We start from the raw sequence: 12,520 nt of genomic DNA, 5'->3' as shown, positions 1-12,520 counted from the left end.
CAGACTATTGAGATGCACCCCTAGGAGACAGAACCAGACTATTGAGATGCACCCCTAGGAGACCAGACTATTGAGATGTACCCCTAGGAGACAGAACTAGACTATTGAGATGCACCCCTAGGAGACAGAACCAGACTATTGAGATGCACCCCTAGGAGACCAGACTATTGAGATGTACCCCTAGGAGACAGAACCAGACTATTGAGATGCACCCCTAGGAGACAGAACCAGACTATTGAGATGCACCCCTAGGAGACAGAACCAGACTATTGAGATGCACCCCTAGGAGACCAGACTATTGAGATGCACCCCTAGGAGACAGAACTAGACTATTGAGATGCACCCCTAGGAGACAGAACCAGACTATTGAGATGCACCCCTAGGAGACCAGACTATTGAGATGCACCCCTAGGAGACAGAACTAGACTATTGAGATGCACCCCTAGGAGACAGAACCAGACTATTGAGATGCACCCCTAGGAGACCAGACTATTGAGATGCACCCCTAGGAGACAGAACTAGACTATTGAGATGCACCCCTAGGAGACAGAACCAGACTATTGAGATGCACCCCTAGGAGACAGAACCAGACTATTGAGATGCACCCCTAGGAGACAGAACTAGACTATTGAGATGCACCCCTAGGAGACAGAACTAGACTATTGAGATGTACCTCTAGGAGACAGAACTAGACTATTGAGATGCACCCCTAGGAGACAGAACTAGACTATTGAGATGCACCCCTAGGAGACAGAACCAGACTATTGAGATGCACCCCTAGGAGACAGAACCAGACTATTGAGATGCACCCCTAGGAGACAGAACTAGACTATTGAGATGCACCCCTAGGAGACAGAACTAGACTATTGAGATGTACCCCTAGGAGACAGAACCAGACTATTGAGATGCACCCCTAGGAGACAGAACCAGACTATTGAGATGCACCCCTAGGAGACAGAACCAGACTATTGAGATGCACCCCTAGGAGACAGAACCAGACTATTGAGATGCACCCCTAGGAGACCAGACTATTGAGATGTACCCCTAGGAGACAGAACTAGACTATTGAGATGCACCCCTAGGAGACAGAACCAGACTATTGAGATGCACCCCTAGGAGACCAGACTATTGAGATGTACCCCTAGGAGACAGAACTAGACTATTGAGATGCACCCCTAGGAGACAGAACCAGACTATTGAGATGCACCCCTAGGAGACAGAACCAGACTATTGAGATGCACCCCTAGGAGACCAGACTATTGAGATGCACCCCTAGGAGACAGAACTAGACTATTGAGATGCACCCCTAGGAGACAGAACCAGACTATTGAGATGCACCCCTAGGAGACCAGACTATTGAGATGCACCCCTAGGAGACAGAACTAGACTATTGAGATGCACCCCTAGGAGACAGAACCAGACTATTGAGATGCACCCCTAGGAGACAGAACCAGACTATTGAGATGCACCCCTAGGAGACAGAACTAGACTATTGAGATGTACCTCTAGGAGACAGAACTAGACTATTGAGATGCACCCCTAGGAGACAGAACTAGACTATTGAGATGTACCTCTAGGAGACAGAACTAGACTATTGAGATGCACCCCTAGGAGACAGAACTAGACTATTGAGATGCACCCCTAGGAGACAGAACCAGACTATTGAGATGCACCCCTAGGAGACAGAACCAGACTATTGAGATGCACCCCTAGGAGACAGAACTAGACTATTGAGATGCACCCCTAGGAGACAGAACTAGACTATTGAGATGCACCCCTAGGAGACAGAACCAGACTATTGAGATGCACCCCTAGGAGACAGAACCAGACTATTGAGATGCACCCCTAGGAGACAGAACTAGACTATTGAGATGTACCTCTAGGAGACAGAACTAGACTATTGAGATGCACCCCTAGGAGACAGAACTAGACTATTGAGATGTACCCCTAGGAGACAGAACCAGACTATTGAGATGCACCCCTAGGGGACAGAACCAGACTATTGAGATGTACCTCTAGGAGACAGAACTAGACTATTGAGATGTACCTCTAGGAGACAGAACTAGACTATTGAGATGCACCCCTAGGAGACCAAGCTATTGAGATGCACCACTAGGAGACAGAACTAGACTATTGAGATGTACCTCTAGGAGACAGAACTAGACTATTGAGATGCACCCCTAGGAGACAGAACTAGACTATTGAGATGCACCCCTAGGAGACAGAACTAGACTATTGAGATGCACCCCTAGGAGACCAGACTATTGAGATGCACCGCTAGGAGACAGAACTAGACTATTGAGATGTACCCCTAGGAGACAGAACCAGACTATTGAGATGTACCCCTAGGAGACAGAACTAGACTTGAGATGCACCCCTAGGAGACCAGACTATTGAGATGCACCCCTAGGAGACAGAACTAGACTATTGAGATGTACCCCTAGGAGACAGAACCAGACTATTGAGATGCACCCCTAGGAGACAGAACCAGACTATTGAGATGCACCCCTAGGAGACAGAACCAGACTATTGAGATGCACCCCTAGGAGACAGAACCAGACTATTGAGATGCACCCCTAGGAGACCAGACTATTGAGATGTACCCCTAGGAGACAGAACTAGACTATTGAGATGCACCCCTAGGAGACAGAACCAGACTATTGAGATGCACCCCTAGGAGACCAGACTATTGAGATGTACCCCTAGGAGACAGAACTAGACTATTGAGATGCACCCCTAGGAGACAGAACCAGACTATTGAGATGCACCCCTAGGAGACAGAACCAGACTATTGAGATGCACCCCTAGGAGACCAGACTATTGAGATGCACCCCTAGGAGACAGAACTAGACTATTGAGATGCACCCCTAGGAGACAGAACCAGACTATTGAGATGCACCCCTAGGAGACCAGACTATTGAGATGCACCCCTAGGAGACAGAACTAGACTATTGAGATGCACCCCTAGGAGACAGAACCAGACTATTGAGATGCACCCCTAGGAGACAGAACCAGACTATTGAGATGCACCCCTAGGAGACAGAACTAGACTATTGAGATGTACCTCTAGGAGACAGAACTAGACTATTGAGATGCACCCCTAGGAGACAGAACTAGACTATTGAGATGTACCTCTAGGAGACAGAACTAGACTATTGAGATGCACCCCTAGGAGACAGAACTAGACTATTGAGATGCACCCCTAGGAGACAGAACCAGACTATTGAGATGCACCCCTAGGAGACAGAACCAGACTATTGAGATGCACCCCTAGGAGACAGAACTAGACTATTGAGATGCACCCCTAGGAGACAGAACTAGACTATTGAGATGTACCCCTAGGAGACAGAACCAGACTATTGAGATGCACCCCTAGGAGACAGAACCAGACTATTGAGATGCACCCCTAGGAGACAGAACCAGACTATTGAGATGCACCCCTAGGAGACAGAACCAGACTATTGAGATGCACCCCTAGGAGACCAGACTATTGAGATGTACCCCTAGGAGACAGAACTAGACTATTGAGATGCACCCCTAGGAGACAGAACCAGACTATTGAGATGCACCCCTAGGAGACCAGACTATTGAGATGTACCCCTAGGAGACAGAACTAGACTATTGAGATGCACCCCTAGGAGACAGAACCAGACTATTGAGATGCACCCCTAGGAGACAGAACCAGACTATTGAGATGCACCCCTAGGAGACCAGACTATTGAGATGCACCCCTAGGAGACAGAACTAGACTATTGAGATGCACCCCTAGGAGACAGAACCAGACTATTGAGATGCACCCCTAGGAGACCAGACTATTGAGATGCACCCCTAGGAGACAGAACTAGACTATTGAGATGCACCCCTAGGAGACAGAACCAGACTATTGAGATGCACCCCTAGGAGACAGAACCAGACTATTGAGATGCACCCCTAGGAGACAGAACTAGACTATTGAGATGTACCTCTAGGAGACAGAACTAGACTATTGAGATGCACCCCTAGGAGACAGAACTAGACTATTGAGATGTACCTCTAGGAGACAGAACTAGACTATTGAGATGCACCCCTAGGAGACAGAACTAGACTATTGAGATGCACCCCTAGGAGACAGAACCAGACTATTGAGATGCACCCCTAGGAGACAGAACCAGACTATTGAGATGCACCCCTAGGAGACAGAACTAGACTATTGAGATGCACCCCTAGGAGACAGAACTAGACTATTGAGATGCACCCCTAGGAGACAGAACCAGACTATTGAGATGCACCCCTAGGAGACAGAACCAGACTATTGAGATGCACCCCTAGGAGACAGAACTAGACTATTGAGATGTACCTCTAGGAGACAGAACTAGACTATTGAGATGCACCCCTAGGAGACAGAACTAGACTATTGAGATGTACCCCTAGGAGACAGAACCAGACTATTGAGATGCACCCCTAGGAGACAGAACCAGACTATTGAGATGTACCTCTAGGAGACAGAACTAGACTATTGAGATGTACCTCTAGGAGACAGAACTAGACTATTGAGATGCACCCCTAGGAGACCAAGCTATTGAGATGCACCACTAGGAGACAGAACTAGACTATTGAGATGTACCTCTAGGAGACAGAACTAGACTATTGAGATGCACCCCTAGGAGACAGAACTAGACTATTGAGATGCACCCCTAGGAGACAGAACTAGACTATTGAGATGCACCCCTAGGAGACCAGACTATTGAGATGCACCGCTAGGAGACAGAACTAGACTATTGAGATGTACCCCTAGGAGACAGAACCAGACTATTGAGATGTACCCCTAGGAGACAGAACTAGACTTGAGATGCACCCCTAGGAGACCAGACTATTGCGATGCACCCCTAGGAGACCAGACTATTGAGATTCACCCCTAGGAGACAGAACCAGACTATTGAGATGCACCCCTAGGAGACAGAACCAGACTATTGAGATGTACCTCTAGGAGACAGAACTAGACTATTGAGATGCACCCCGAGGAGACCAGACTATTGAGATGCACCCCTAGGAGACAGAACTAGACTATTGAGATGCACCCCTAGGAGACAGAACTAGACTATTGAGATGCACCCCTAGGAGACAGAACTAGACTATTGAGATGTACCCCTAGTAGACAGAACCAGACTATTGAGATTCACCCCTAGGCTACACTAGACTATTGAGACTCACCCCTAGACTACACTAGACTATTGACACTCACCCCTAGACTACACTAGACTATTGAGACTCACCCCTAGACTAAACCAGACTATTGAGACTCACCCCTAGACTACACTAGAGACTAATGAGACTCACCCCTAGACTACACTAGAGACTATTGAGATGCACCCCTAGGAGACAGAACTAGACTATTGAGATTCACCCCTAGACTAAACTAGAGACTATTGAGACTCACCCCTAGACTACACTAGACTATTCAGACTCACCCCTAGACTAAACTAGAGACTATTGAGACTCACCCCTAGACTACACTAGACTATTGACACTCACCCCTAGACTACACTAGACTATTGAGACTCACCCCTAGACTACACTAGAGACTACTGAGACTCACCCCTAGACTACACTAGAGACTATTGAGACTCACCCCTAGACTACACTAGACTATTGCCACTCACCCCTAGACTACACCAGACTATTGAGACTCACCCCTAGACTACACTAGAGACTACTGAGACTCACCCCTAGACTACACTAGAGACTATTGAGACTCACCCCTAGACTACACTAGAGACTATTGAGACTCACCCCTAGACTACACTAGAGACTATTGAGACTAACCCCTAGACTACACTAGAGACTATTGAGACTCACCCCTAGACTACACTATTGAGACTCACCCCTAGACCACATGAGCTAATGAGACTCACCCCTAGGCTACACTAGAGACTATTGAGATGCACCCCTAGGAGACCAGACTATTGAGATGCACCCCTAGGAGACCAGACTATTGAGATGCACCGCTAGGAGACAGAACTAGACTATTGAGATGTACCCCTAGGAGACAGAACCAGACTATTGAGATGTACCCCTAGGAGACAGAACTAGACTTGAGATGCACCCCTAGGAGACCAGACTATTGCGATGCACCCCTAGGAGACCAGACTATTGAGATTCACCCCTAGGAGACAGAACCAGACTATTGAGATGCACCCCTAGGAGACAGAACCAGACTATTGAGATGTACCTCTAGGAGACAGAACTAGACTATTGAGATGCACCCCGAGGAGACCAGACTATTGAGATGCACCCCTAGGAGACAGAACTAGACTATTGAGATGCACCCCTAGGAGACAGAACTAGACTATTGAGATGCACCCCTAGGAGACAGAACTAGACTATTGAGATGTACCCCTAGTAGACAGAACCAGACTATTGAGATTCACCCCTAGGCTACACTAGACTATTGAGACTCACCCCTAGACTACACTAGACTATTGACACTCACCCCTAGACTACACTAGACTATTGAGACTCACCCCTAGACTAAACCAGACTATTGAGACTCACCCCTAGACTACACTAGAGACTACTGAGACTCACCCCTAGACTACACTAGAGACTAATGAGACTCACCCCTAGACTACACTAGAGACTATTGAGATGCACCCCTAGGAGACAGAACTAGACTATTGAGATTCACCCCTAGACTAAACTAGAGACTATTGAGACTCACCCCTAGACTACACTAGACTATTCAGACTCACCCCTAGACTAAACTAGAGACTATTGAGACTCACCCCTAGACTACACTAGACTATTGACACTCACCCCTAGACTACACTAGACTATTGAGACTCACCCCTAGACTACACTAGAGACTACTGAGACTCACCCCTAGACTACACTAGAGACTATTGAGACTCACCCCTAGACTACACTAGACTATTGCCACTCACCCCTAGACTACACCAGACTATTGAGACTCACCCCTAGACTACACTAGAGACTACTGAGACTCACCCCTAGACTACACTAGAGACTATTGAGACTCACCCCTAGACTACACTAGAGACTATTGAGACTCACCCCTAGACTACACTAGAGACTATTGAGACTAACCCCTAGACTACACTAGAGACTATTGAGACTCACCCCTAGACTACACTATTGAGACTCACCCCTAGACCACATGAGCTAATGAGACTCACCCCTAGGCTACACTAGAGACTATTGAGATTCAACCCCTAGACTAAACTTGAGACTAATGAGACTCACCCCTAGACTACACTAGAGACTATTGAGATTCACCCCTAGACTACACTAGAGACTATTGAGATTCAACCCCTAGACTACACTAGAGACTATTGAGATTCAACCCCTAGACTACATGAGACTATTGAGACTCAACCCCTAGACTACACTAGACTATTGAGACTCAACCCCTGGACTACACTATAGACTACTGAGACTCACCCCTAGACTACACTAGAGACTATTGAGATTCAACCCCTAGACTACATGAGACTATTGAGATTCAACCCCTAGACTACATGAGACTATTGAGACTCAACCCCTGGACTACACCAGAGACAATTTCTTGAATTGTTCAACGCTTTTTTGGTTACTATATGATTCCATATGTGTTATTTCATAGTTTTGATGTCTTCATTATTATTCTACAATGTAGAAAATAGTAAAAATAAAGAAAAACCCTGGAATGAGGAGGTGTGTCCAAACTTTTGACTGGTTGAGTCACTGATGTGATCTTCCTGTCTGGGTTGGCGCCCCCCCCCCCCCCCCTTGGGTTGTGCCGTGGCGGAGATCTTTGTGGGCTATACTCGGCCTTGTCTCAGGATGGTAAGTTGGTGGTTGAAGAAATCCCTCTAGTGGTGTGGGGGCTGTGCTTTGCCAAAGTGGGTGGGGTTATATCCTTCCTGTTTGGGCCTGTCCTACTCGGCCTTGTCTCAGGATGGTAAGTTGGTGGTTGAAGAAATCCCTCTAGTGGTGTGGGGGCTGTGCTTTGCCAAAGTGGGTGGGGTTATATCCTTCCTGTTTGGCCCTGTCCTACTCGGCCTTGTCTCAGGATGGTAAGTTGGTGGTTGAAGAAATCCCTCTAGTGGTGTGGGGGCTGTGCTTTGCCAAAGTGGGTGGGGTTATATCCTTCCTGTTTGGCCCTGTCCTACTCGGCCTTGTCTCAGGATGGTAAGTTGGTGGTTGAAGAAATCCCTCTAGTGGTGTGGGGGCTGTGCTTTGCCAAAGTGGGTGGGGTTATATCCTTCCTGTTTGGCCCTGTCCTACTCGGCCTTGTCTCAGGATGGTAAGTTGGTGGTTGAAGAAATCCCTCTAGTGGTGTGGGGGCTGTGCTTTGCCAAAGTGGGTGGGGTTATATCCTTCCTGTTTGGCCCTGTCCTACTCGGCCTTGTCTCAGGATGGTAAGTTGGTGGTTGAAGAAATCCCTCTAGTGGTGTGGGGGCTGTGCTTTGCCAAAGTGGGTGGGGTTATATCCTTCCTGTTTGGCCCTGTCCTACTCGGCCTTGTCTCAGGATGGTAAGTTGGTGGTTGAAGATATAAGTAAGTTTGTCCAAATTTTGGACTGGTACTGTAAATACACACGCAAAACACTCATATAAACACATCTTATATATTTTTGTATTTATTTCACCTTTATTTAACCAGGTAGGCTAGTTGAGAACACCTTTATTTAACCAGGTAGGCTAGTTGAGAACACCTTTATTTAACCAGGTAGGCTAGTTGAGAACAAGTTCTCATTTGCGACCTGGCCAAGATAAAGCAAAGCAGTGTGACACAGACAACAACACAGAGTTACACATGGAGTAATCAATAAACAAGCCAATAACACAATAAACAAGTCAATGACACAGTAGAGAAAAGAAAGTCTATATACAGTGTGTGCAAAAGGCATGAGGAGGTAGGCAATAAATAGGCCATAGGAGCGAATAATTACAGATTAACACTGGTGTTATAAATGAGCAGATGATGATGTGCAGGTAGAGATACTGGTGTGAAAAAGAGCAGAAAAGTAAATAGAATAAATACAGTGTGGGGATGAGGTAGATTGGGTGTGCTATTTACAGATGGACTATGTACAGCTGCAGCGATCGGTTAGCTGCTCAGTTAGTGTGTGGATGAGGTAGGTAGATTGGGTGGGCTATTTACAGATGGACTATGTACAGCTGCAGTGATCGGTTAGCTGCTCAGATAGTGTGTGGATGAGGTAGGTAGATTGGGTGGGCTATTTACAGATGGACTATGTACAGCTGCAGTGATCGGTTAGCTGCTCAGATAGTGTGTGGATGAGGTAGGTAGATTGGGTGGGCTATTTACAGATGGACTATGTACAGCTGCAGTGATCGGTTAGCTGCTCAGATAGTGTGTGGATGAGGTAGGTAGATTGGGTGGGCTATTTACAGATGGACTATGTACAGCTGCAGTGATCGGTTAGCTGCTCAGATAGTGTGTGGATGAGGTAGGTAGATTGGGTAGGCTATTTACAGATGGACTATGTACAGCTGCAGTGATCGGTTAGCTGCTCAGATAGTGTGTGGATGAGGTAGGTAGATTGGGTGGGCTATTTACAGATGGACTATGTACAGCTGCAGTGATCGGTTAGCTGCTCAGATAGTGTGTGGATGAGGTAGGTAGATTGGGTGGGCTATTTACAGATGGACTATGTACAGCTGCAGTGATCGGTTAGCTGCTCAGATAGTGTGTGGATGAGGTAGGTAGATTGGGTGGGCTATTTACAGATGGACTATGTACAGCTGCAGTGATCGGTTAGCTGCTCAGATAGTGTGTGGATGAGGTAGGTAGATTGGGTGGGCTATTTACAGATGGACTATGTACAGCTGCAGTGATCGGTTAGCTGCTCAGATAGTGTGTGGATGAGGTAGGTAGATTGGGTGGGCTATTTACAGATGGACTATGTACAGCTGCAGTGATCGGTTAGCTGCTCAGATAGTGTGTGGATGAGGTAGGTAGATTGGGTGGGCTATTTACAGATGGACTATGTACAGCTGCAGTGATCGGTTAGCTGCTCAGATAGTGTGTGGATGAGGTAGGTAGATTGGGTAGGCTATTTACAGATGGACTATGTACAGCTGCAGTGATCGGTTAGCTGCTCAGATAGTGTGTGGATGAGGTAGGTAGATTGGGTGGGCTATTTACAGATGGACTATGTACAGCTGCAGTGATCGGTTAGCTGCTCAGATAGTGTGTGGATGAGGTAGGTAGATTGGGTGGGCTATTTACAGATGGACTATGTACAGCTGCAGTGATCGGTTAGCTGCTCAGATAGTGTGTGGATGAGGTAGGTAGATTGGGTGGGCTATTTACAGATGGACTATGTACAGCTGCAGTGATCGGTTAGCTGCTCAGATAGTGTGTGGATGAGGTAGGTAGATTGGGTGGGCTATTTACAGATGGACTATGTACAGCTGCAGTGATCGGTTAGCTGCTCAGATAGTGTGTGGATGAGGTAGGTAGATTGGGTGGGCTATTTACAGATGGACTATGTACAGCTGCAGTGATCGGTTAGCTGCTCAGATAGTGTGTGGATGAGGTAGGTAGGTTGGATGGGCTATTTACAGATGGACTATGTACAGCTGCAGTGATCGGTTAGCTGCTCAGATAGTGTGTGGATGAGGTAGGTAGATTGGGTGGGCTATTTACAGATGGACTATGTACAGCTGCAGTGATCGGTTAGCTGCTCAGATAGTGTGTGGATGAGGTAGGTAGATTGGGTGGGCTATTTACAGATGGACTATGTACAGCTGCAGTGATCGGTTAGCTGCTCAGATAGTGTGTGGATGAGGCAGGTAGATTGGGTGGGCTATTTACAGATGGACTATGTACAGCTGCAGTGATCGGTTAGCTGCTCAGATAGTGTGTGGATGAGGTAGGTAGATTGGGTGGGCTATTTACAGATGGACTATGTACAGCTGCAGTGATCGGTTAGCTGCTCAGATAGTGTGTGGATGAGGTAGGTAGGTTGGATGGGCTATTTACAGATGGACTATGTACAGCTGCAGTGATCGGTTAGCTGCTCAGATAGTGTGTGGATGAGGTAGGTAGATTGGGTGGGCTATTTACAGATGGACTATGTACAGCTGCAGTGATCGGTTAGCTGCTCAGATAGTGTGTGGATGAGGTAGGTAGATTGGGTGGGCTATTTACAGATGGACTATGTACAGCTGCAGTGATCGGTTAGCTGCTCAGATAGTGTGTGGATGAGGTAGGTAGATTGGGTGGGCTATTTACAGATGGACTATGTACAGCTGCAGTGATCGGTTAGCTGCTCAGATAGTGTGTGGATGAGGTAGGTAGATTGGGTGGGCTATTTACAGATGGACTATGTACAGCTGCAGTGATCGGTTAGCTGCTCAGATAGTGTGTGGATGAGGTAGGTAGGTTGGATGGGCTATTTACAGATGGACTATGTACAGCTGCAGTGATCGGTTAGCTGCTCAGATAGTGTGTGGATGAGGTAGGTAGATTGGGTGGGCTATTTACAGATGGACTATGTACAGCTGCAGTGATCGGTTAGCTGCTCAGATAGTGTGTGGATGAGGTAGGTAGATTGGGTGGGCTATTTACAGATGGACTATGTACAGCTGCAGTGATCGGTTAGCTGCTCAGATAGTGTGTGGATGAGGTAGGTAGATTGGGTGGGCTATTTACAGATGGACTATGTACAGCTGCAGTGATCGGTTAGCTGCTCAGATAGTGTGTGGATGAGGTAGGTAGATTGGGTGGGCTATTTACAGATGGACTATGTACAGCTGCAGTGATCGGTTAGCTGCTCAGATAGTGTGTGGATGAGGTAGGTAGATTGGGTGGGCTATTTACAGATGGACTATGTACAGCTGCAGTGATCGGTTAGCTGCTCAGATAGTGTGTGGATGAGGTAGGTAGATTGGGTGGGCTATTTACAGATGGACTATGTACAGCTGCAGTGATCGGTTAGCTGCTCAGATAGTGTGTGGATGAGGTAGGTAGATTGGGTGGGCTATTTACAGATGGACTATGTACAGCTGCAGTGATCGGTTAGCTGCTCAGATAGTGTGTGGATGAGGTAGGTAGATTGGGTGGGCTATTTACAGATGGACTATGTACAGCTGCAGTGATCGGTTAGCTGCTCAGATAGTGTGTGGATGAGGTAGGTAGATTGGGTGGGCTATTTACAGATGGACTATGTACAGCTGCAGTGATCGGTTAGCTGCTCAGATAGTGTGTGGATGAGGTAGGTAGGTTGGATGGGCTATTTACAGATGGACTATGTACAGCTGCAGTGATCGGTTAGCTGCTCAGATAGTGTGTGGATGAGGTAGGTAGATTGGGTGGGCTATTTACAGATGGACTATGTACAGCTGCAGTGATCGGTTAGCTGCTCAGATAGTGTGTGGATGAGGTAGGTAGATTGGGTGGGCTATTTACAGATGGACTATGTACAGCTGCAGTGATCGGTTAGCTGCTCAGATAGTGTGTGGATGAGGCAGGTAGATTGGGTGGGCTATTTACAGATGGACTATGTACAGCT

This window comes from Oncorhynchus kisutch, unplaced genomic scaffold, assembly GCF_002021735.2.
Source record: "Oncorhynchus kisutch isolate 150728-3 unplaced genomic scaffold, Okis_V2 scaffold3972, whole genome shotgun sequence".
Taxonomy (NCBI): Eukaryota; Metazoa; Chordata; class Actinopteri; order Salmoniformes; family Salmonidae; genus Oncorhynchus; species Oncorhynchus kisutch.
Note: the sequence above shows the minus strand (reverse complement) of the source record.